Source organism: Camelus ferus, chromosome 9 (genome assembly GCF_009834535.1).
Source record: "Camelus ferus isolate YT-003-E chromosome 9, BCGSAC_Cfer_1.0, whole genome shotgun sequence".
Classification (NCBI taxonomy): domain Eukaryota; kingdom Metazoa; phylum Chordata; class Mammalia; order Artiodactyla; family Camelidae; genus Camelus; species Camelus ferus.
The window spans coordinates 37,558,067-37,580,044 of NC_045704.1; the positions used below are offsets into that span (position 1 = coordinate 37,558,067).

Here is a 21,978-nt window from a genome sequence, read left to right on the forward strand (position 1 = left end):
AGCTTTGTGGGCTGAAGTAGCCTCTGAGGTGACTTTTAAACTCTAGGTTTTATCTGATTCTATGATCTACTCCAGTATGATCCAATTAAATGCAGGATAATTAAGGGAATAAAATTCACATTTACATTCATAATAGTGTATGTGTTTACACGTTTTCAAAGCTAATTGCCATTTTGGAATATCATTTAATGTGTCAACCCTCTTTAAGCAAGACTTATAACTTTGCATGTGAACTTTTCCAGTTAGGACAAGATCAAATTATTAGTTACTATTATATCTAAACTTATAGATATAAATTTGAGAGAAACAGTCTTCAAAGTAAAATAGAATTGAAACAAGTTGCATTGGAAATGTTTCCTCTTCAGTTTTCCTTTTTTGTTTTTTTTTTTTTAAAGTTGGAAATTCTTTGCTAGTTCATTGTTCTGTCAGAGTGTTAAAAAAATTATCCTTGGCTTTTGTTTAACAAGTCTTACATTTGTGCTGAATTTTCCCCTACCTTTCCTCTGCACACCATTTTGCTTTCTTTGCAGTGAGTTTGATGCAGTGAAGGCCTACCTCAGTGTACCAATTACAAGCATTTAAGATGAAACCAAGCCACAGATTATACAAATGAAGGGAACAAAAATAACAGCATTTTGTATAAACAAGGGCAGAGAGACAATTTGTTTTAGTCAAAGATAAATAAAGTTAAACTCCACCGAAATTACCACGTGTCAAGCTAATCAGAGGAAACGTTTCTGCAATGCTATTGTGCAAAAATAATTGAAATGACATTTCACAAAATCTAGCAGAGGTAAATTTTTTAAAAAACAGGCTTGCAAACTTCCAGATACTTCAGCTCACCCTAAGAGCTATTTGTACTGTGTGCTCAACTGAAATAATTGAAGAGCAAAATTTCAAAATGTGTTCTTTCTGCTTGAGAGAATCAGGGCCATCTCTCGGGGTGCAAAGTAAACCCGGGTATGTTAAAGGAACCTCCCAAATCCCCTAGGCTGTCCTCTTGAGAACCACCCCATAACACTTATTTTTTGTTTATTTCCATACTTTCCTAGTATCTGTCAATGTGCTCATTGTAAAATCCATTTACCCGTCATCTTTTCTTGCATATTATACATAAAATGTCTTGGCAATGAATCAACTTTCTCAAAAGAAAATTGGTGCAAGTTTTATTCAGAAATTAATTTAGACTTTTACTGGGGCAGCTCCCAAGTAGGAAGACTAGAACAGAGATGAATAACATATTCATTCTTTTTGTCCCTCATTCTATGTAGTCTTGTCTGAGGTCAGTATTGCATAAGGTTATAAAATGAACGCTCTACAAATCACAATCACATAACTGTCAGGCGCCTTATTAAATTTCATTCAGTTCTATACCAATTCTTAAGGGACCATCACTACCTTCCAATTTACACAAAGATTGAATAAAAACTGATCAAAAATTTATAGAATTGGAAAGTCATCCTAAATTTGATCTGCTATTACTGGAGAGAAAACTAGGCCAAGAAGTTTAGCCTGTTAGGCGGTGGGGAGTCATTGAAGGCTTGCGAACAGAGGACTGATGTGATTACATCTGGCAGTGACACACAAAATTGATTCCTTGATCATTGCTTACATTTTTTTTTCTTTATTATAAAGGCATAAAAAGTACTGTAACAACCCAAAGCACACAGACTTGTTGGAGAGTTAAATCATTGTGGCAGCCAATATTCACAAAGTATTCATTCAGTCCTCTACATTTCCTAGGCTTCCTTGGAATTACATAACTTGCTCTGGCTGACAGTCTCTGAGTGGCATGTGCCACATCTGAGCGAAGGTGGGGAAAATCTGGGATGCCTCCTGCATCCTGTCTCCCACCCAGTGGCAGCATTGGATGAGGTGGTGAGTCATGAGATGGAAACCGCCTACAGCAGTCATAAGGAGGAGAGTTGCCCTGGGGCGTTGCCCAGCATAAAAGATAAAGGTTTGTTGAATTTTGGCACTGATATTTCAGAATGGCCTAGCTTATCCTATGACAATGATAAACAAGCACCAAAAAGACACTCAAGTTTGTGGTCGTGGGGAAAAAGGCAAATTAAAACAATGAGATACCGTTTCACCTATTATGTTGAAAAAAAAAAAACAATTAAAAGCCAGAAAATACCAAATTTTGATGAAGATGAGGACAAACACAAATCTTCTTGCACTGCTGGCAGAGATATTAAAAAATGGTACAGTCATTTTGGAGAGCAATTTGGCAGTTAGTAATGAAATGAAGAATGACATGATTTATGGACGAAGAATCTGCCCCATTAAAAACGTCACAGAGGTCTATAAAGGGTACGTGCCCAACATTATCATGCTGTCCCTTCTCCAAGCCCTGCTAACATGGTTTCTCGGTTAATCTTTGAGATTTCAATTGGGTTGCAGAATGTTTGTGGTAATGAACAATCTGAGGTGACTTAAGAGTCTATTTCTGGTAAAATAAGTAAAAATATCACAATCAGTGAATGGGATACATACAGTAAAACTTGGAATCAGATATTTTGAATACATGTTTTGAATTATACATTAAGGAAATTAGGCTTAATTTATGTAAGCTGAAAATGCAAACACACATCAAATAATATGTTTTACAAAGTTACGTAATAGCTGATTCTGAGTAGAGAGGAGAAAGAAAGTGGGCACGGAATATAAAGGGAAAAATAAAAACAAAAACACAGTAAAGCAAGGGAAGGGCTTTGTATAGAACAACTGAGGAGCGTATTTAGTTTAGCTTTGTAAACCTGAGGCAATGCAAAACAATAAAAGGAAAAAAAATAATTACCTGTACAATTCAAATTTCACCTTGTGACTTATCTATTTTAATGTACTTGTATCTCCTATGCTTACAAAAACCTTTAAGGATAGATTCAGCTTTGTGTAAACTTATATCCCCCCTTGTAGGGACATATGTCTTATTACCAACATGGCCTTGCTCAGGGATTCATAAAACATCAACTGAAAACTTCCTTAGACAACACCTAGTCCAAATAATAACCCCATTTTACCTAACCTTGACTCAAAGAACTGAACTCACTTTTTTCAAACTAGAAGAAAAATTCAGGGGTCAGGGTAAACACTGAAAGTTAGATCTCCCATTACCATTAATGAGCTCTTTTTCCATATCCGTGCTACACATAAGAGTGTGATGAGTGTCTGAACAGGATCAAAATAAACATCATTAGTCTGAATATTAGTCGGACTAATTTATGTCATACCAATTATGCTTGCCACTTGAAAAATATATTTTAAGATGATTTTTCAAGTACCCAGGCAACGTTTACAGAGAAAGCTGTGATGGTATTAGAGGCTGAACTGTTGATTACAAACAGGGTGAGTTTTTGGCTTTATGTGATTTGTCTAAAGAGGCAGCAAAATGAGTTGAAGTAGAAACAGGGCACTGTCTGGGCCCTGTTCATCCTCATGGGATTTTATCCTTAGCACTCACATAAAAGGGAGCTGTTTAGCTGTCATTAAGTTTTGTCATTACATTAGCTCAAGCAAAGGAAATGTAAATAATTAAGAAACTTAAAAAATATCCAGTTATAACTGTAGTCAAAAAATTTTTCTGCCTAAAAGGCACTTTGACTGGGATTTTAATCAGAGATGACAATCATTTTAATTCTTAGCATTTTTTTCATAGTGTTCAATTTCTGGAATATCTTATAGGAAATTGCCATGTTATATAGAGATGAGATAGATTCAGAGTGTGGAGGATCACCACATGAAACTGCTATCCCCCAGAAGCTTCCATTGAAGGTCAGTTTGATGATGGGCAGCATGTTTGTAGGAAAAACTGTATTGTGCACTGACATAGTAGGTCAATTAAACATGCATACAAATGTTTTTTTTTAAGGATTTTAGGTATGTGTAATCTCCATGCTCCCTATTTAAAGTTGCAAATATATATTATTTTGAGTAACAATGTAGTCCTTATCAACTCAAGTCGAAGAATGAAAGCAAAATGATAATAGATAATAAAACACATGGTTGCAGAATATTTTGACTTTAAAATATTGTAACCTACATTCTGTTTCTCAGCATAACCTTTGAGCTAGACTTTTACAGTCATATAATACAACAGGCATGAACAGTTGTGTATGAAACAAATCTTTTTTGCTAAGAAATCTAGAAATAGAACACAATCATTTAAAATTGTATTTAATAAAATAACATTTTTTAAAAATGACGATTTTTAATGTTAGTACCAGAGTGGGAAATTGCCATTTTTTTGGTGGGAATATAAATCAGTATAATTCTTGTGCTAAATAATCTATGTGTATTGAAACGGGAATTTTTTAAAAAACATCTATTCTCCAGCTGTGTGACTTCCAGCATACATCACTTAACCTTTCTGAGTCAGCTTAGTTTTACAATACCACCACGCCTAAGAGCTAAGATTTTTGTTCATGTACACTTACTGCATTAATGTGGGGCTAGCATTAATCTGAGAGCTTTATATATCACATTACAGCTGTGTGAAGTAGTTGAGATTCACTTTCTTCATCTGTAGAGCAGGAATAATTAACTTGTCTAAAATTTCACAGCCAATAAGTGGCCACCTCAGGGATTGAACCCAGGTCTGTTTACTCTACAGTCTAGGGCACTTTTAACCACATACGATACTTGCTCGTGCTGACGTTCTCCTTCCCCCTTGCATGGCAAGGGCCTCCCCACCCCGTGCGTTCTGTGGGCTGATCCATTATTTCTTCTCCCTTCCCGTAGTTGTTTGAGACTCCTTCCAGTCTATGTCAAGGACAGCTAGATTTTCATCCTGCCTCCTCCCTTTCCTTTTGATTTTCTGGAAGGAACCAAAAAAAAAAAAAAAAAAAAAAAAAAAAAAAAAAAACCACACACACACAAAAAAACTTTTCAAAACACGTATCTTACTGTGTTGTTTTCAGCTAAAGATCATTTAATGATCTCTGATTGCTCTTAGAGTAAAGTCAAAAATTACTTACTAAGGTTTTCAAACGTTGCATGATCAGGCCCCTGCCACCTCTTTGGCCCCATCCTGCCTCAGACTTGCTCTTGTTCCAGTGCTCCACAGCTTCTTCTTGTTACAGGTCCTGTAGAAGAATGCTTCCTTTTCTTGGAAAGGTTTCCCTCTATGTATCTATTAACTTTCTCAAGAAAGTGTTTCCTTCTGATATGGTCAGTTTCCTTGGTTAAATGCTCTAAGTGAAAAATGCTGTATCGTTTAATGGCATTTGGCTCAGTTCATAATGTTTTCTGTGCATTTTTTGACCATCACCCAAAAGATTCACATTACCATTTAAGAGAGAAGGAGAGTGATGTCAGCAAGATGGCGGAATTGGAAGTCCTGGACCACCTTTTCCTCCATGAACACATTGATTCAAGAACGATAAATGGGCCAATTCCCTCATGAGAAATCCTGAGAGGCTCCTGTACCCTGGGGAGTGCAAAACCAGCCACACTGAAGCTAGTAGGAAAATTTGAGAATCCTCTGACTGTAACCCCTACCTTTGAAACAGCACCACACAATCAGAAGGAAATCCCCAGTTTCTTCCTGGAGAGGGAAAGAGTTGGACTATGTGTCCAACACTTCAGCTTTTCTGAGGGCTGCCCAAGATACTGGCTTCTTTCTTACCTGTCTTGGAGCACTGTTGGGACCTAGCATATTCCAGGTGCCTGGGCAGCCAGTGAGAACAAAGGTGGTGGTCTGAAGTAGCATGCGTGCCCTCGTCACAGCCTCTCCCTCACACTCCGCGCAGAGCAAGCAGGTGAGAAACCCCAGGCTCCAGCTTCTCCCTGGGGAAAGAATGAGTGGGTTTATAATATGTGTAAAAGTAAAAAATATGGTAACAATAGCATAAAAGGGGAAGTGAAGGAATGAAAATATACTATTATGAGAATATTATATTATATAGAGAGAATAATATCACTTGAAGGTAGACTGTGATGAATTAAAGATGAATACCATAAACCCCAAAGTAATAAAAAACCTCCCACTAAAATAACAAAGCAAAGAATTATGGCTAATAAACCAACAAAGGAGATAAAACGGACCCATAAAAATATTTAATTTATACAAACAAGGCAGAAAAAAGGAACACAAAAGGTAGGACTAATAGAAAACAAATAGTAAAACTGAAACCTAGTCATATTTATAATAGCATTAGATATAAATACTCTATCTCAATAACAAATAAGTTCAAAGTAAAAGACTGGAAACATGTACCATACTAATACCAATGAAAAGAAATCTAGAATGGCTATTTTAAAATTGTACAAAGTAAATTTCAGAGAAGAGACTCTTACCAGGGAAGAAAGGTGATTTCATAATGATACAGGGATCAGTTTATCAAGAGGGCATAATAATTCTAAATATTTATGTACCTAATAACAGATTTTCAAAATATATGACCCTACAAACTGATAGAATTGCAACTAATAAATAGAGCCACAGTTTGAGTCATAGATTTGAATACCTCTCTCTCAATACTTGATAGACAAATAGACAGAAATCTGGTAAAGAAGACTCAAAATTGTTAAGCTGTAAATGATCCCCAATTGATCTAATAGATCCAATGCAATCTCAATTAAAATCCACAGTAGACTTTTTGTGTAGAAGTAGACAATCTGATTTTAAAATTTATTTGAAAATACAAAGGCCTTAGAATAGTCAGAACTTCTTTGAAAAAGAATAAAGTTGCAGGACTTACCCTACCTGGTTTCAGGACTAATATAAAGTTGCATGATCAAGACAGTGTGATGTTGGTTTCCCGAATGTATGCATATGTCAAAACTAATCAAACTGTATACTTTTAAAATGTGCAATTTATCATATGTCAACTATGCCTCAATAAAGCCATTAAAAGTGATTACTGCAAACAAATCATGATTTTAAAGTTATATCAATAATGCAAGGAAAAAGAAAATGCTAGAAAATGATAGTCACATTTCTTCTACTCCCAGTACAAGCCTGTTGGAGTACACAGTGAGGTCAGAAACAACAAGCTGATAAAGTCAAAGCAGACTGAAAAATTTTTTTCTAGAAAATGACTTGATATACAATTCACAGGCACGATTATTAATTTACCACATTCTGTTTATTTTGCCTCGAGATGTTGACTAAAGCTTGTATGAAATCATCCCCTTAGCAAGATATTTAAAAGTGATATATTCAAAACATGAAGTGAACCCTGTGTGATTAGTAAATGAACATCATGACTTATTTAGCAAGCTGATAATGCTCTTTCTCCCTCTTTCAGAGATCTCTGTGTTGTGGGAGGTAGCTTGTTTAGTTTTACTGGCTAGAAAAAACCAGTGTTGCAAGAAGTTCAACTAAGAGACAGACCTTTGAATCATTGTGATACATTTTTAGTAACAATGACAAGGATACTTGTTCCAGTAATACATAAAATAATTATTTTTAAAAACATGGCTAATTTCATCCTTATTTCATGTTTGAAAAAGAACTTTTCTGGCATTTATAATGTATATGAGTGGACTTGCATCTACATAAAATACATAAAATTCATGAATAAATATGTGTATATTGGAAAATCCTAAGCAGAAACAAGCTGTTGAGAATATTCAGGAAGCACGCAGACTGTCCAAGTGAATGCTACTGAATTCATAGAGAATTTATGAGTGTGTTTCTTGCAATTCACCCTTCAGGGCTAGTTCAAGTTTGAGCTTAATAACATTGGAACTTAATAGTCCTGAAAAATATAGCATTTGGACATATTCTATTTTGTGCTTTATAGACAAGTCTCTGAGATGCTGACCTACAACTATTTATACCAAACCTGAAAAGACTTCAAATTGCACAGAAAATACTGGAAACTTTCTCTAGTCCTACTAAATGGTGAGGGGCATACAGACTGTGGAATTAAGACCATGCCTGTATCTTTCCAATCCATATTATTATACAAAGAGCTGTCAAAGCTTTAAAGAAGTCAAATAGTGGTAGCCACACACTTAGGATTTACTAAAACCATCTAAAATTAAACAGCCAAATAGCTAATTTATTGTAGAATTTCTGTTGTGATTGAGGAAACATTTTAATTCAGTATTTTAAAAAATTGAGATATAATTGACATGTAACGTTAGTTTCAGGTGTTCTACATAATGATTTGATGTTTGTATACATGGTATTTGTGTATATTGTGAAATGATCACTGCAAGAAGTCTAGTTAGCATCCATCACCACACTTAATTACACATTTTCTTGCAATGAGACCTTTTAAAGTCAACTTTCAGATATACAATATAGTGTTAACTGTAGTCACCATAGTGTACATTACATCCCCATGACTTTGATTCACTATTAAGAAAAAAAATCGTAACACAAAACTGTGTAGTGCTTATGATTTCAATTATCTGTTTAAATACATTTTGATATCTGTTTTCCTAGTTTTGTTTTTAAATAAGGAGTAGTTGTCTTTGGGATGTGGAATTATATATTATTATTTTTCTGCTTTTGAATGTATATACTTTACATTAAATTTACATGATTATGTGTTTTCTTAATTATTTGAAAAATTTCACTGATAAACATGTTTGGGTAGCTTCATATATTCATCTCTTTCACTTTTTATAAAATAGAATTTATTTATTTTCAATGTGGTTTTAATTTTATAACTTTAAAAATATTTTTATTAGAAAAAATCAGAAATTAGAAACGGTCTTCTGCTAACCTATGAACAGGATCTTTAATTTTAAATAGAGAAAGTTGTATCATAAGACAGTGATATAGTGGAGGATATTTTGTGTACTTGCATCTTTGTTGGTAAGCGTTTGTATTGCCCTGTTTTCCTCATATTAACCTGTACTCTCTTTTCTCTTCTTGCTTACTTACTCTCTTTTACAAATTATCATACTAGGGATGCAGGCTTTTTTTTTTTTTTTTGGTAGTAGCTTTATTGAAGTAAATAAATAAATACAATAAGCTACACATACCTAAGATGTATAATAAGTTTTGATGTATGCAGCACCCATGAAATAATCACCACAGTGAAGATAATGATGGCATCCATTATCCACCAAAAGTTTCTTCATGCCCCCTGGTAATCCCCATTTTCCAAGCTTGCACAGACCTCCCCCTCACTCCAGCCATGTTCTTAGGCAACCACTGATCTGCTTTCTATCAATATGGGTTAATTTAATATTTTCTATAATTTTACTTTCATTATATTATACAATAAGTACTATTTATGATCTGGTTTCTTTCATTCAGCTTAATTGTTTTGGAATTCATTGATGTTTGAGTGTTTATTAAGAATTCATTTCTTCCCATTGCTGAATAGTATTCCTTTGTATAATGTATCAGTTTATTCATTCATTTACCCATTGATGGACCTTTAGGCTGTTTCCAGGCTTTGGCTACTACAGATACATCTGTTATGAATATTTGTACACAAGTCTTTGTATGGACATATGCTTTCTTTCTCCTAGGTAAATACCTAGCAGAGGAATGATTGGATCATACAGCAGGTTTAACTTATATAGAAAATGCCCGACTGATTCCAAAGTGATCCTACCATTTTACTTTCCATTAGCAATGTTTGAAATTTCCAGTGCCTCCACATGTTTGCCAATACTTGGTATGGTTGTTTAAAATGTTTTTAATCATTTAAATGGATGTGTAGTGGTATCTAGTTGTGGTTTTAACTTGCATTTTCCTAATAACTAATGATGTTGAATTGTTTCATATGCTTATTTGCCATTCATATGTCCTCTCTGTTGAACCATCTGTTCAAATCTTTTGCTCATTTTAAAAAACTGGGTTGTTTGTTTTCTTATTGTTGAATTTTGAGAATTCTTAATGCATTCTGAATACGAGTCCTTTATCAGGTATATGCTTTGCAACTCTTGTCTTTCAGTCTTTTCCTTGTCTTTTCATTTTCTTAAGAGTGTCTTTCAAGAAGGAGTAATTTAAATTTTTAATGAAGTCTGTGATGGTAAATTTGATGTGTCATATACATTGGACCACGGGTGCCCAAATGTTTGGACAGACATTATTATGGGTGTGTCTGTGAGGATGTTTTTACATGAGATTAACATTCGAATCAGTAGACAGATTGCCCTCTCTAATTTGGTTGGCCCTCATCCAATCAGCTGAAAGCCTGAATAGAAGGGAAAAGCCCATTTCCTGTGCTGGTAAGAGGAAACTCCGCTTGCCTGACCGCTTTGAGCTGGGACATCAGTCTTCTCTGGCTTTGAACTCAAAACAGAAACTTTGGCTCTTCTTTATTCTCAAGCTTGTTGGCTTTTGGACTAGAACTTAAACCATCAGCTCTAGATTCTCAAGCCTTTGGATTCAGACTAGAACTACACATCCTGGGTCTCCAGCTTGCTGACTGCAGATCTTGAGACTCCTTAGCTGCCATAATTACATGAGCCAATTCCTTACAGTATGTTTCTTTCTCTATGTATATACATCTTATTTGTTCTGTTTCTCTGGAGAATGCTGACTAATACAAGTCCAGTTTATCCATTTTTTTTTTCCTATGGACCATTAGTTTGGTGTCATGCCTAAGAAATTTTCCCCAAATCCAAGTCACAAAACTTTTCTGCTATGGTTTCTTCTAAAATTTATAATTTTTAGTTTGTACAATGGGTCTATGACCCATTTGAGTTAATTTTTGAATGTGATATAAGGATGTATCAAAGTATTTTTTATTTTGCTTTTGCATATGGATATCCAATTGTTGCACCGCCATCTTAAAGAATAATAAAAGATTATTCTTTCTTTGCTGAATTGTCTTTGTGCCTTTGTTGAAAACTAGTTGTTTATATATGTTTGAATTTAACTTCTGGTCTTCAGTTTCTCTCAACAATGTTTTGTGGTTTTCTGTGTTCAGATCTTGCACAAACTTTATCCAATTTGTCCCTAATAATTTATTATTTTTGATGCTGTTGTAAATGATATATTTAAGAATTTAACTTTTAATTATTTCTTGCTGATAAATAGAAATATAATTGATTTTTATATGCTGATTTTGTATCCTGCAACCTTTCTAAATCCACTGATTAGTTCTAGTTGCTTTATTGCACATTCCATCATTTTTTTGTGTGTAGATAATCATGGCATCTGTGAATAAATCTTCATTTTACTTCTTTCTTTCCAAACTGGATGTCTTTTATTTGTTGTCCTTGCCTTATTGCCCTGCCCAGAGTCTCTAGTACAATGCTGAATAAAACTGATGAGAATGGACATCCTTGTTTTGTTCCTGTTCTTAGTGGGAAGATATACAGTCTTATATCATTATGTTTGATGTTAGCTGTACATTTTATGTAAATGCTTTTATTGGATTGAGGAAGTTCTATTTGTAGTTTGCTGAGAGTTTTTTTTTAAATCAGGAAAAAATGTTGAATTTTGTCAAATGTATTTTCTGTATCTACTGAGATGATTATACAGGTTTTTTTTTTTTTTTTAGTGTGTTAACAAGGTGGATTACATTGATTTTTAATATTAAGCCAATGGTACATTTTTGAGATTAAACTGAAGTTGGTCTTGATTTATTATCCTTATTGTATTTTGCTGAAATTTTACTTAGAATTTTTATATGACCATGAGAGTTATTGGTATATAGTTTTCTTGTAATATCTTTGTCTGGTTTTTATTAGAATAGTGCTAGCCTTGTGTAATGGTTTGGGAAGTATTCCCTCATTTTCAAATTTCTGCAAGTTTCTGTAGAATGGTACTATTTCCTTGTTAAATATTTGGTAGATTTCTCCAGTGAAGCTGTCTGGGTCTGGAAGTTTGTTTGTGGAAAAGCTTCTAACACCATAATACAATTTATTTAATAGATATGGGCTATTCAGTTTATTTACTTCTCCCTGAGTAAGCTTTGGTACTTTGTGTCTTTCAAGAAATTTCTCCATTTCATCTAAGTTAATTTATTGACATAAAGTTATTCATAATATTCCATTATCTTTAGACTCTGTAGTGATTTTACTTCTCTAATACCTGATATTGTTAATTTGTTCTCTGTCTCTTTCTGTGAAAATCTTGGTAGAGGTTTATCAGTATTTTTGGTTTTTCCCAAACAGCCAATTTTGGTTTTGTTGATTTTCTCTCTTGTTTTTCTTTTTTCAAAAATTTCACTGACTTCCACTTTAATCTTCATTATTTTGCCACTTTTGCCAACTTTGGGTTTAATTTGATCTTTCTCTCATTTCTCAAGATGGATGCTTGGGTCATTGATTTGAGACTTCCCTTCCTCTTTCTTGTCCTCTTCCTCCTTCTCCTTATTTTTAAACATAGGTGTTCAGTGCTATAAGTTTTGTCCCAACTACTGCTTTTAAAGCATCCCTCAGATTCCGATGTGCTGTATTTTCACGTTTATTCAATATGAAAACATTCTAATTTTTTTGGGTGAATTTCTTCTTTGTTTTATGGGTTATTTGTAAGGGTGTTATTTCATTTCCAATTATTTTGGGATTTTCTGGAGATATTCCTGTTGTTGATTTCTGTTTTAATTTCATTGTGTTCAGAGGATTACGTTTGACCTGAACTGCTTTACACTTACTGAGACGTATGGCCCAGATTATGCTCTGCCTTTGCAGTGTTCCACGTGCACCTGCCTTTGCAGTGTTCCACGTGCACCTGCTTTTGCAGTGTTCCACGTGCACTTGAAAAGACAGTGTATTCTGCTGTTGTTGGGAGCAGTGTTCTCTAAATGCCAATTAAGTCAAATTTGTCTATGGTTTTCAAGACATACATAGCTTTACTAATTTTCTGTCTACTTTTCCTGTCAGTTACGTTTGACTGTAGTTATGGATTTGTCTACTTTTACGTGAAGTTCTAGCATTTATTTTTGCTTCATGTGTTTTGAAGCTCTACTATTAGGTGTGTAAATATTTATGATTTTTAAATCTTTTGCTTGGCAGGTAATGGACACAGCTTTCCAGCTTTTGTGTGTGTCTTAGTAACAAAATGCGACACAGCTGAATCGTCTTGGGTAAATCTTCATTTTATAGGCCCCATGATGCACTACTTTTTGTTTTGAAGGAAAAGTTTGAAACTGTGATTACTCTTCTTGCTATGATTATTTGTTTTACTAACATCAAACATATGCTCTGTTTCTGGTGCTCTGTTTCTATGACTTTCTGTGTGTTCATTTCTTTCGATTCAATGCTAAATCATAACATAATATTTTCAAAGACATTTTTTTACATGGCAATTAAACTCGACATACGTATTTTCAACAGTATACAAACTCCAACAAGGAAATGACAATATGAGCAGATATGACGAAATTAGAGCATGTGCATGCAACGACAATTATATCTGATTGTAGTCTGGATGACACTGTCACATACACCTTGATGTTAAAATGTGAAAAAAGGTCTCAAAGTCTGAGAAATACGGTATATTTTAGACAAGGAGTATAGGATTCTATAGAGTGGTGGGTTAAACAGCCAAGATTACTGTCCTCATTGAGCTTACATTCTAGTATGTATAGGTCATATGAAGCAAGTACAAAATAAGATAATTCTTGCCCATGGTATAAACTATGAAGAAAAGGAAGAATGATGTACTGGCCTTTCTGAGGCTGTTATGAGTGAGATGAATGACAACTGATGCCAGAATAGGGAGAAGCAGCCACTGGGGGATGGCCCAGAGGAGGAGCATCTGAGTGAGAGGGCAAGCGGCAAGCCTTTGGGTCAGGAATAAACTTGATACTAGAGGAACATAATGAAAACCAACGTGGCTGGTGTTTAGTGGGTAAGGTAATCATGGTACCCAGTGAAGGTAGAGAGTGGTTGATGGGGGCTGCTTTTATATTAATTTCTCTAAAGTTGAGCTAGAAGAGTAAGTATTCCTTCGGTACATTGCATTAAACACATTACAACTCATGGATCTGTTTTCAGTTCAACGCTGTTTGGGGACTAAAAGCAGAAGAAAGTAAGCTGAGCCTCCCAGGGTGCTTAGCATCTATACTGCATATAATTTAGCACTTGGATATATGTTTCCACGTGTTACTTGCAAATTGTGTCATCTGTTTAAGCCTTTTCACTCTGAGGGGAGAGGGCCATGTTATATTGGTTCGATTAATGTTATAGAGCTTCTCAAAAGAATGGTTATGGTTGGGGGAGGCAGTGGGTAGAAGAGGGCTGATGCGAAATCAGCACGTTTCCTGGCAATTATATTAACCTGTTAGCACTTAGAAGGAGTATAATTGGAACATCTTTCTGGAGGGCGGTGAGGAACTATGTATCAACAAATCTAAGAACTTTTTTTTTATGCTTTTATCTAAGAAAGTATATGAAAGAAATTATCAGGGCAAAGATGCTTTAACAAGGATGCTCAGTGAACTTTTTTTTACAATAGCAAAAATTTATCAATGAGTTAATGTTGGAAAACAGAGTCACCATGAAATATTATATAGTATTATGAAATATTATGTGGAAATACTATGTAGTTGTGATAGAGATTCATGCTTGTTGACATGAAAAAAAAGTCTCAAATACTTTAAGTGAAAAATTGGAGCTAGGCAGAGTTTAATCCCACTGTTGGAAAATAACACACTTGTACATGTGTAAAGAGGAAAAAAATATACAAAATTGGAAACAGTGGTTATTTCTTTGTAGTGGGATTATGGGTAGGTTCCATTTTATCTTTACACATTTTTATATTGTTTGAGTATTTTATAATGAGCATACGTTATATATATGAAATAATTCAAGAAAAATTTCTGTTTTTTAAAAAAGATAAGGGTAAGTAAACTGCTAAAGGAGCTGACTTAAAGAGCAAAAAGTTTTATGAAGTAAAGCTAAAAGCACATTTGGGGCTAGTTCAGAAGATAGTGGTTTCCCCTGGCATTGCACCTGACACATAATAAGTAACAGATAGTAAGTGGTTGTTAGGAGCTGAATTTTGTCTCCCTCCCCACCCACCCCAAATTCATATGCTGAAATCCCAAACCCTAGTACCTGAGAATGTAATACATTTAAAGGTAAGGTCTTTAAAGAAATGATTAAGTTAAAATGAGACCATTACGATGAGGCCGTAATCTGATATGACTGGTGTCCCTTTAAGAAGAGAAAGGGACAGCAGAGAGACACACACGAGGGAAGATCATGTGAAGACTCAGTAAGAAGGTGCCACCTACAGCCAAGGAGAGAGGTCTCAGGAGGAACCAAACCTGCCGGCCCCTGGATCTTGGCCCTCTGGCCTCCGGAACTATGAGAAAGTAAACTCATTTCTGTTGTTTAAACCGTCCAGTCTGTGGCCCTTTGTTATGAGCAGCTCTAAAAAACTAGCACGATGTTCAAAAAGTGATGGCTGCTTATACTGATAAGAGTTACCAAATGTCACAGACCGCACTAAGTACTTTGCATGCCTTATCATTTATCACAAACTCTTATTTTTGATGCTGCTCTTCATGCATATTTTGCAAATTAAGTAGAGCTCAGTTTTGAATGTAAGTTGTTTCTACAACCCCTACCCTCCAGAGCTGCATTAATACTAGTACGACTGTACAGCAGTGCGCAAAGTTAGGGTCCAGGGAAGCTGACACGGCAAAACCAGTAATTTGGCACATTATTTCAACTACAGCTAATACAACACAATACAGCTGTTCTCATATTTTTACACAATTTTTCTATCCTATTTTGTTGAATTAGAAATTTTCCTCTTTATAATGAGGTAAAGACATTTCATATTTTGTTTATTTGAGTTTGAGTCACTGGGGCTTTAATCCCATACAGCTCGGTGAGAGGACTAATTAACTACTAGAACTGGGTTCAGGTCTGTGGGAAACTAAACAGAGACCAAGAACAAAAGAGAAGTTCCTATTTGGAATCTGAAGCCCTTAAATAGTGCCCCCTGACAGTCCTCCTGGCTCTTCATTTTGGGTGCTCTTTCATGTGCTCTTCAAATCATCCTTTGGAGAACCAGCCTACTGTCAGTGAAAAAGGTTCTGAGAGACTAAGCACCTTCTTTAAACCCGCAGGTCTGATCAGTGCTCCTGTGCCGTGATTGAAGGGGAGAGCCAGGCTCATCAGGGGAATTAACCCTTTCTCTGTAACCATTAACTTATTTTTATTTCATGTTCACTCTGTAGAAGACATGTGGGATTTACTGTATAGAAAAAAATCTGGGCCCCTGACTTCAAGAAATTTTGAACTTGAGATAATTGAGACTTGGAAAGTTTAATTTCCCAAAATAACTGACTGGAGACTAACTGGGAAAAAATGGGAGGAACGCTCTTGTAATCCAAGGGCTTCCTAAACAATACTGACAGTTAATCATTTAGTGAGTGCTTACTGTGTGCCATGCACCATGAAATACATGATCTTACTTAGTCCTCGGGAATGACTGTGAGGCACGCATTACTGTTATGTTCAATTTCTACACTAGGAAACTAATGTCTAGAGAGACTGGGGAAGGTGTACAAATAGAATGTGGTAAGTATGGAATTGTAGCCCAGGTGCTTTACACGCCATGTTGCCCTGGGACCTAAACCAGAAGAATTGGTGTTTTAATTTCTTGTGCCCTCTTCCTGCCATCGATCTGAGTCAATCATTCGTTGTCTCCTATATACACTGGGAGGTAGGGGAAACTGCAGTACACGACGCAGACCCACCTCCTCCTTTAGAATGAGGCGTTTATTTCTCTAGATGATGGGAAGTTTGGCTGCTAACAACAGTTCAGAGTTGAATCCCTCTCTGAAAATTTACCTTAGCCAAGGGGGTGGTCCTTATACAATGACCGGTGCTGTCGCGTGCTAACAGAACAGGGTGACTCTGAGGAACCATCCAGAGCTTCCTCTCGGGTTGGCGGAGGCTTCTTTGTGGCTTGTCTTCTTCCTCTGCCCAGTCTTGCTTCTCTCACCCCCCTTACAAGAGTTGTTCCCGAGGCTGCTTCCCAAAACACATCTGGCACGCCAGTCCCTGCCTCAAAGTCCACTTCCTAGGGAAGCTGAGCTAAGTCAGATGCAAAATAAACTTTTAATTAATTAATTAATTAAACTTTATCTATCTATCTATCTATCTATCTATCTATCTATCTATCTATCTATCTATCTATCTTTCATTAATTCATTCTCCAGATATTATTAAACACCTGTTATTTGCCACGCACCATTCACGACCTTGAAAATATATTGGGCTTTTAGGGATTCCTGAAAGCAAGGTCCCTGCGGAGCTCCTTACTGCTTTTACTTAAAAAGAAAAGTGTTTTAGGCTAGCAGAAAGGCTTAGCACCTCATCATCATTAAGTATCCTGTCGTCGTTTTACGACTAAATTATAAAGGTTAATATAAATATAAAAATCAATATACATCCTGATTTGGGTTACAGCATCTCCCACCTCAAATTATTTAAATAACTTCCTCCCAGGTCTCTCTAACTAAAATCCCCTTTTTTTCACCTTGTCCCTACTTTTCTCCTTGAAAAGCAAACCTGATCATTTAAAAGCCTCTGACAACGATGCAACGTTCTTAGTGTGGCAAGCAGGCTCTGTACACACTGGGTCTGTGCAATATTTTTCAGCTTAAACTCCCATCATTACTCCCCTATAATTTAACTTCTTTCCATCAGGCCTCACTGATCCTTCTTTTCCTTTGCTATGCAGAGATAATTGCTGTGGTCACATTATTTCATATTCTTGAGGCACTGCACATCATTCCCTCCTCCTGAAAGGCCACTCCATCTCCCAGGTCATTTGCAGCCACCGTCAGCACTTCCATTTATTAATCTTCTGGCTTGAATGTAACCTCTTAAGTCTTCGTGTTTAATTATCTTCCCTCCCCCACGCAATATACAGGATGATTCCTTTCTTTCCTATCCTCCCATGACATTTTGTGTATCCATCCTTTGCACACTTCACTGATTTGCATGACAATTACTTATTTGTGTCCTTTGAAGAACTGTTACATCCTTGAAAGCAACGACTGTCTTTTTTTCTGTTGGATCTAGATGCAGCTCTTGTTTCTTAATTACTATTTTGTAATTGAAATATAGTTAGTTATAATGTGCCAGTCTCTGGTATAAAGCATAATGTCCCAGTCATACGACTGTGTCTTGTGTATCTTCATATCTCCAGAATTTTACAGTATGTGTACAGCAGAAACTGGATGTATTGCAGTTGAATGCATCTCTTGTTTTCCTGTTTGACTATTGGAAATACAGAATTAGCATTCCATTCCACTGGATTTCCTTTAAACAATGAAAGCAATATTTTCATATTAGTTCATATTAGTTCCTCCAGGGTAAATTTCAACTGAGGAGAAACAGATACATGGCAGTGTTAGCGCCTTTCCTTTATTCAAATGATCTATTTCTTTGTTTTTGCTGCTATTTACCATTGTCTTTTCGCACTGACTTAGTTCATAATGCAAATCTCTTCAGTCAATAGATACGCTTGGAATGGTTAGCTTGTGTTATGCCGTTTGAATAACTTTTCATCATTCAGCCTTCTGCATAAGAAGTACTGTAGAAGGGACGTGGGGGCTCCTGTTGGGAGAGAGGAGCTACAGGAGACGGCTGAGGGATAATGGAGAGCACGAGAGAGGAAAGAGGGAGGTTTTTTAGTTTGGAAGAGGCCAATCATCTTTACCATAAATACTAACAGCTTAATTTTTAAGGATTTTTTTTTAACGTGAAGAATACCTGTATATATGAAATAGGTGCCAATATGCAGAAACAGGAGTAGAGTTATCTCTGTCCCTCCACTCCTGCTCTCCTTTCCACTTATCATTGGGCAACCAGTGAATTACTAAACCCCCTAGAATTCTCCACCCTCTCCACTTTGCATCTGCCTCTTCCTGTTCTCCCCTGCCCATGCACCTAAAATACTTCTATTCAGTGCTCAAATCTCACCTCTTCTGTTACCTCTTCCTGACTCCCCTCACATCAGTTCTTTATTTTTTCTCCTGTGATGTCAGGCTAGTTTGTTTACATCCATACTATTATTCTGGCAATGACATTAAATTATTTGCTTGTGAGTCTCCAAAAGAGAGGCCCCAGTGACTCCAGAAAGACAAGGACAAGTCTTACATACCTTGGTGTTCTCTGAAGTTGCACGGTGAAGGCGGCAAAGCGGTCATTAGGTAGAATATGGACTGTATAAATGATTAAGTGCTTCAAAAGAAGTATTTATTGAGGGTACTTTTTGCATATTACCTAACACAGTTCTTCTAAAATGTTCACTCATTTCAACAATAACTTGGTCTCACTTAAAAAAGTAGGATAAAAATTTAGAATTAGAAATACCACCAAAATACTTTTTGTTTACTTATCTTTCTCTCAGACGTGAAAGGTTTTCATGATTTAAACCAGAAAACTCTATTCCCAGGTTCAAGTGGCCATTATTAGATGTGGCATGAGCCTTTAGCGTGTTGAGTCTTAGGAAACCAGAGCTAGTATGTGGTTAAAAATGTCAATAATGGAAACCTGACAGAATCTTATTCTTCATAGAAATAAATGGCCCAAGTGTGCACAACAGTCAGATGTTAAGACTGGCTCAGGGGGATGTATATTGATTCTATTTTGTGTATGTTGAAAGAGTTTTGTGGTTGATCATTATGGTGCCTCTGTGTCCATTACTTCCTTAAAAAGTTTTTGCTAATAGCTAGTCTAGCCTGGTGTATACCTGCTTTACCTAAAGTTTATAGCTATATACTTTTCAGTATTATGGATTTGTTATTTTGAGAAAGAACAACATGTTGGTTAAACCTTTAAATAATCCTCTTGCCTAAACCACTTACTAAATGCAAAAATGGACACCAGTGGCTCAGATTGGCGATAAATGTTGACTGATGTGGGCAAATAAGCCTTCTTCCAAACAGAAGTTGGGTACTCACCAGCTTTACTAATTATAAATTATAATCCAGCTTCTACACTAGCTTCTTCTTGAGTGGGAAACCATTTTGGTTTAATCTCTTCCATTGAGTTAAGAAAACAATCAAATAGAACCTCTTGAATATTTGAAATAGTACCTTTTAATGAATAGGTTTGAAACCTGAATGCCTTGGAACTAACCAGAGTAAAAGTCATCAAAGCTAGGAATGTTGTAATTCTGGTGTGTGGTCCTACGTGAGGCAAGCTGAACTCAAGAGGTGTTTAGGGAATTGTAAACCAAAATGTTCCGTCTTTAGTACTCAGTCAGGGTTAATGGAAGGGAAGTGTCATAGTCGCAGCTACAGGGGCTGATCCCTAAGGTCTACTCTAAGTTACAGTGTCATCCACTCTGGTCTCCTAGGAGGTTTGCAATTTGACAAGGTGATAAGAATCAATCTGGAGGGAAGAAAGAAGCTCTAGACTAAGAAACAGAAGGTACCAACAAGCTGATTTGGCTGAAAGGAAGAATATTCTGTCTTGAAAATATCACTATCGTGACGCTTATAACTGCTTTTTTTGGGTGATTTTTTATTTACAATTTTGTTTCTCCAATAATAGTGAATTCCTAGAGGATCAACTTTGTATCTTCAGTGGCAAGGACCCCCTGTTTGGAAAACATGTGTGTACACTCACCCCCCACCCCATGCATATATATAATTTATATCCTTTGAATCCTACATTGATTTGACAGACACTCAATTAATTATTGCAGGAGGAAGGCAAGGACGGAGGAAGGAAAGAAACTTTGTTTTTAATATTGACTTTCCCGTTAATCTTGACTTAATCTTGACTTTTCCTTGGGAAAGTCAGTACCTTGTATTTCAAATCCTTCATCTGCAAAGTGGTTAGAAAAGACTACATATGTACTTTAAACATTTTTCAGGCTTAATATTTTATGGTTCCTTTGAAATGTTTGTAACAAAAGAGAGAGTATTATAAGATACTCTTGCTGGGGAAGCACTTTGTGTAATCAAATATCGAGGAAGTAAACCTTACCAGTATTCACTGCTATTACCAGACTTCCTGCCAACCTTCAGTGCCAACACAAGCGTTGTCTTGTTGCTCACTCATGTCACTGGACTGTCTGAACGGAAGGGAGCAGAGGAGGGCAATTCAGAGCAAGCCCCTCCTTCAGTTTGTAGCAAGACTCTCAAGTAATGTTCAGCCAAGGTATCTGCCTCCTCAACATTGCTAGCACCCTTTAGGGGATAAGGAATTATTTCATGGATGGGCTTCAGAATCGCAAAGAAATTTGGCCCTATCATTTACTCATGTGACACTGGGCAAGTCACTTGACATTTCTAAATCAACCCTGTAAAGTATTTTGGAACTGTACAAAAGATGAAAATATTGACAATTACTATGGATGTCAGTTGTTATTATAGTTACTTCATGTCTTGGGTGGGGATACTCTGTGCATTATTATTATTTTCTGGGCAAAATGTCATTAAGGGTTTTACTAATGCATTATCACTAGTTTTTAAATTTTATTTTTATTTGCAGTGTAGTTGATTTACAGTGTTAGTTTCAGTGTACAGCAGAGCGATTCAGTTTCACATATACATATGTGTGTATATGTATATATATTTTCAGATTCTTTTCCATTTTATGTTATTACAAGAAATTGAATATAGTTCCCAGTGCTATCCAGTAGGTCCTTGCTGTCAGTCATTTTTTTTAGGCTTGTGATTAACTCAACCTCATGTAGGGAGAGAGGACGCTATGATAGATTAGCACAGGAACTTTGGAGTTACACAGACTTGAAATAAATATCAACTCGTTCTCTTTGTGTATATGATATGTTGTCAAATCAGGAAACATTTCTGAACTTCAGTTTTCTCATGCAAAGTGGTGTTTATTTTACTATCAGGGTAGTTTGGAGGATTGACTTGAAAAGCACATGGTCAACTTCCGGTAGAGTGTTGGGAACAAAGCAGATATTCATTCATGCAACCAAAATTTATTGAAATACCTGTTATATTTTGATAGTAAAATAATTAACAAAAGTATAATCTTTATTCTCACAAATGTTAGTGTTTAGTTAGTTCCTTTAAACTTCCATGTTTTCTAATTAGTAAAGAACACATACTCGAGGGAATGTACATTGAGGTGGAAAAATATTGCCAGGGGTGGCATGGA

General features: G+C 35.9%; 1 long non-coding RNA gene across 1 annotated transcript in view; it reads left to right on the forward strand.

Moving 5' to 3' along the window:
• Nucleotides 1-21,978, forward strand: part of LOC116665766 — a 151,587-nt gene that overhangs the window by 36,172 nt on the left and 93,437 nt on the right. The window lies entirely within an intron of this gene.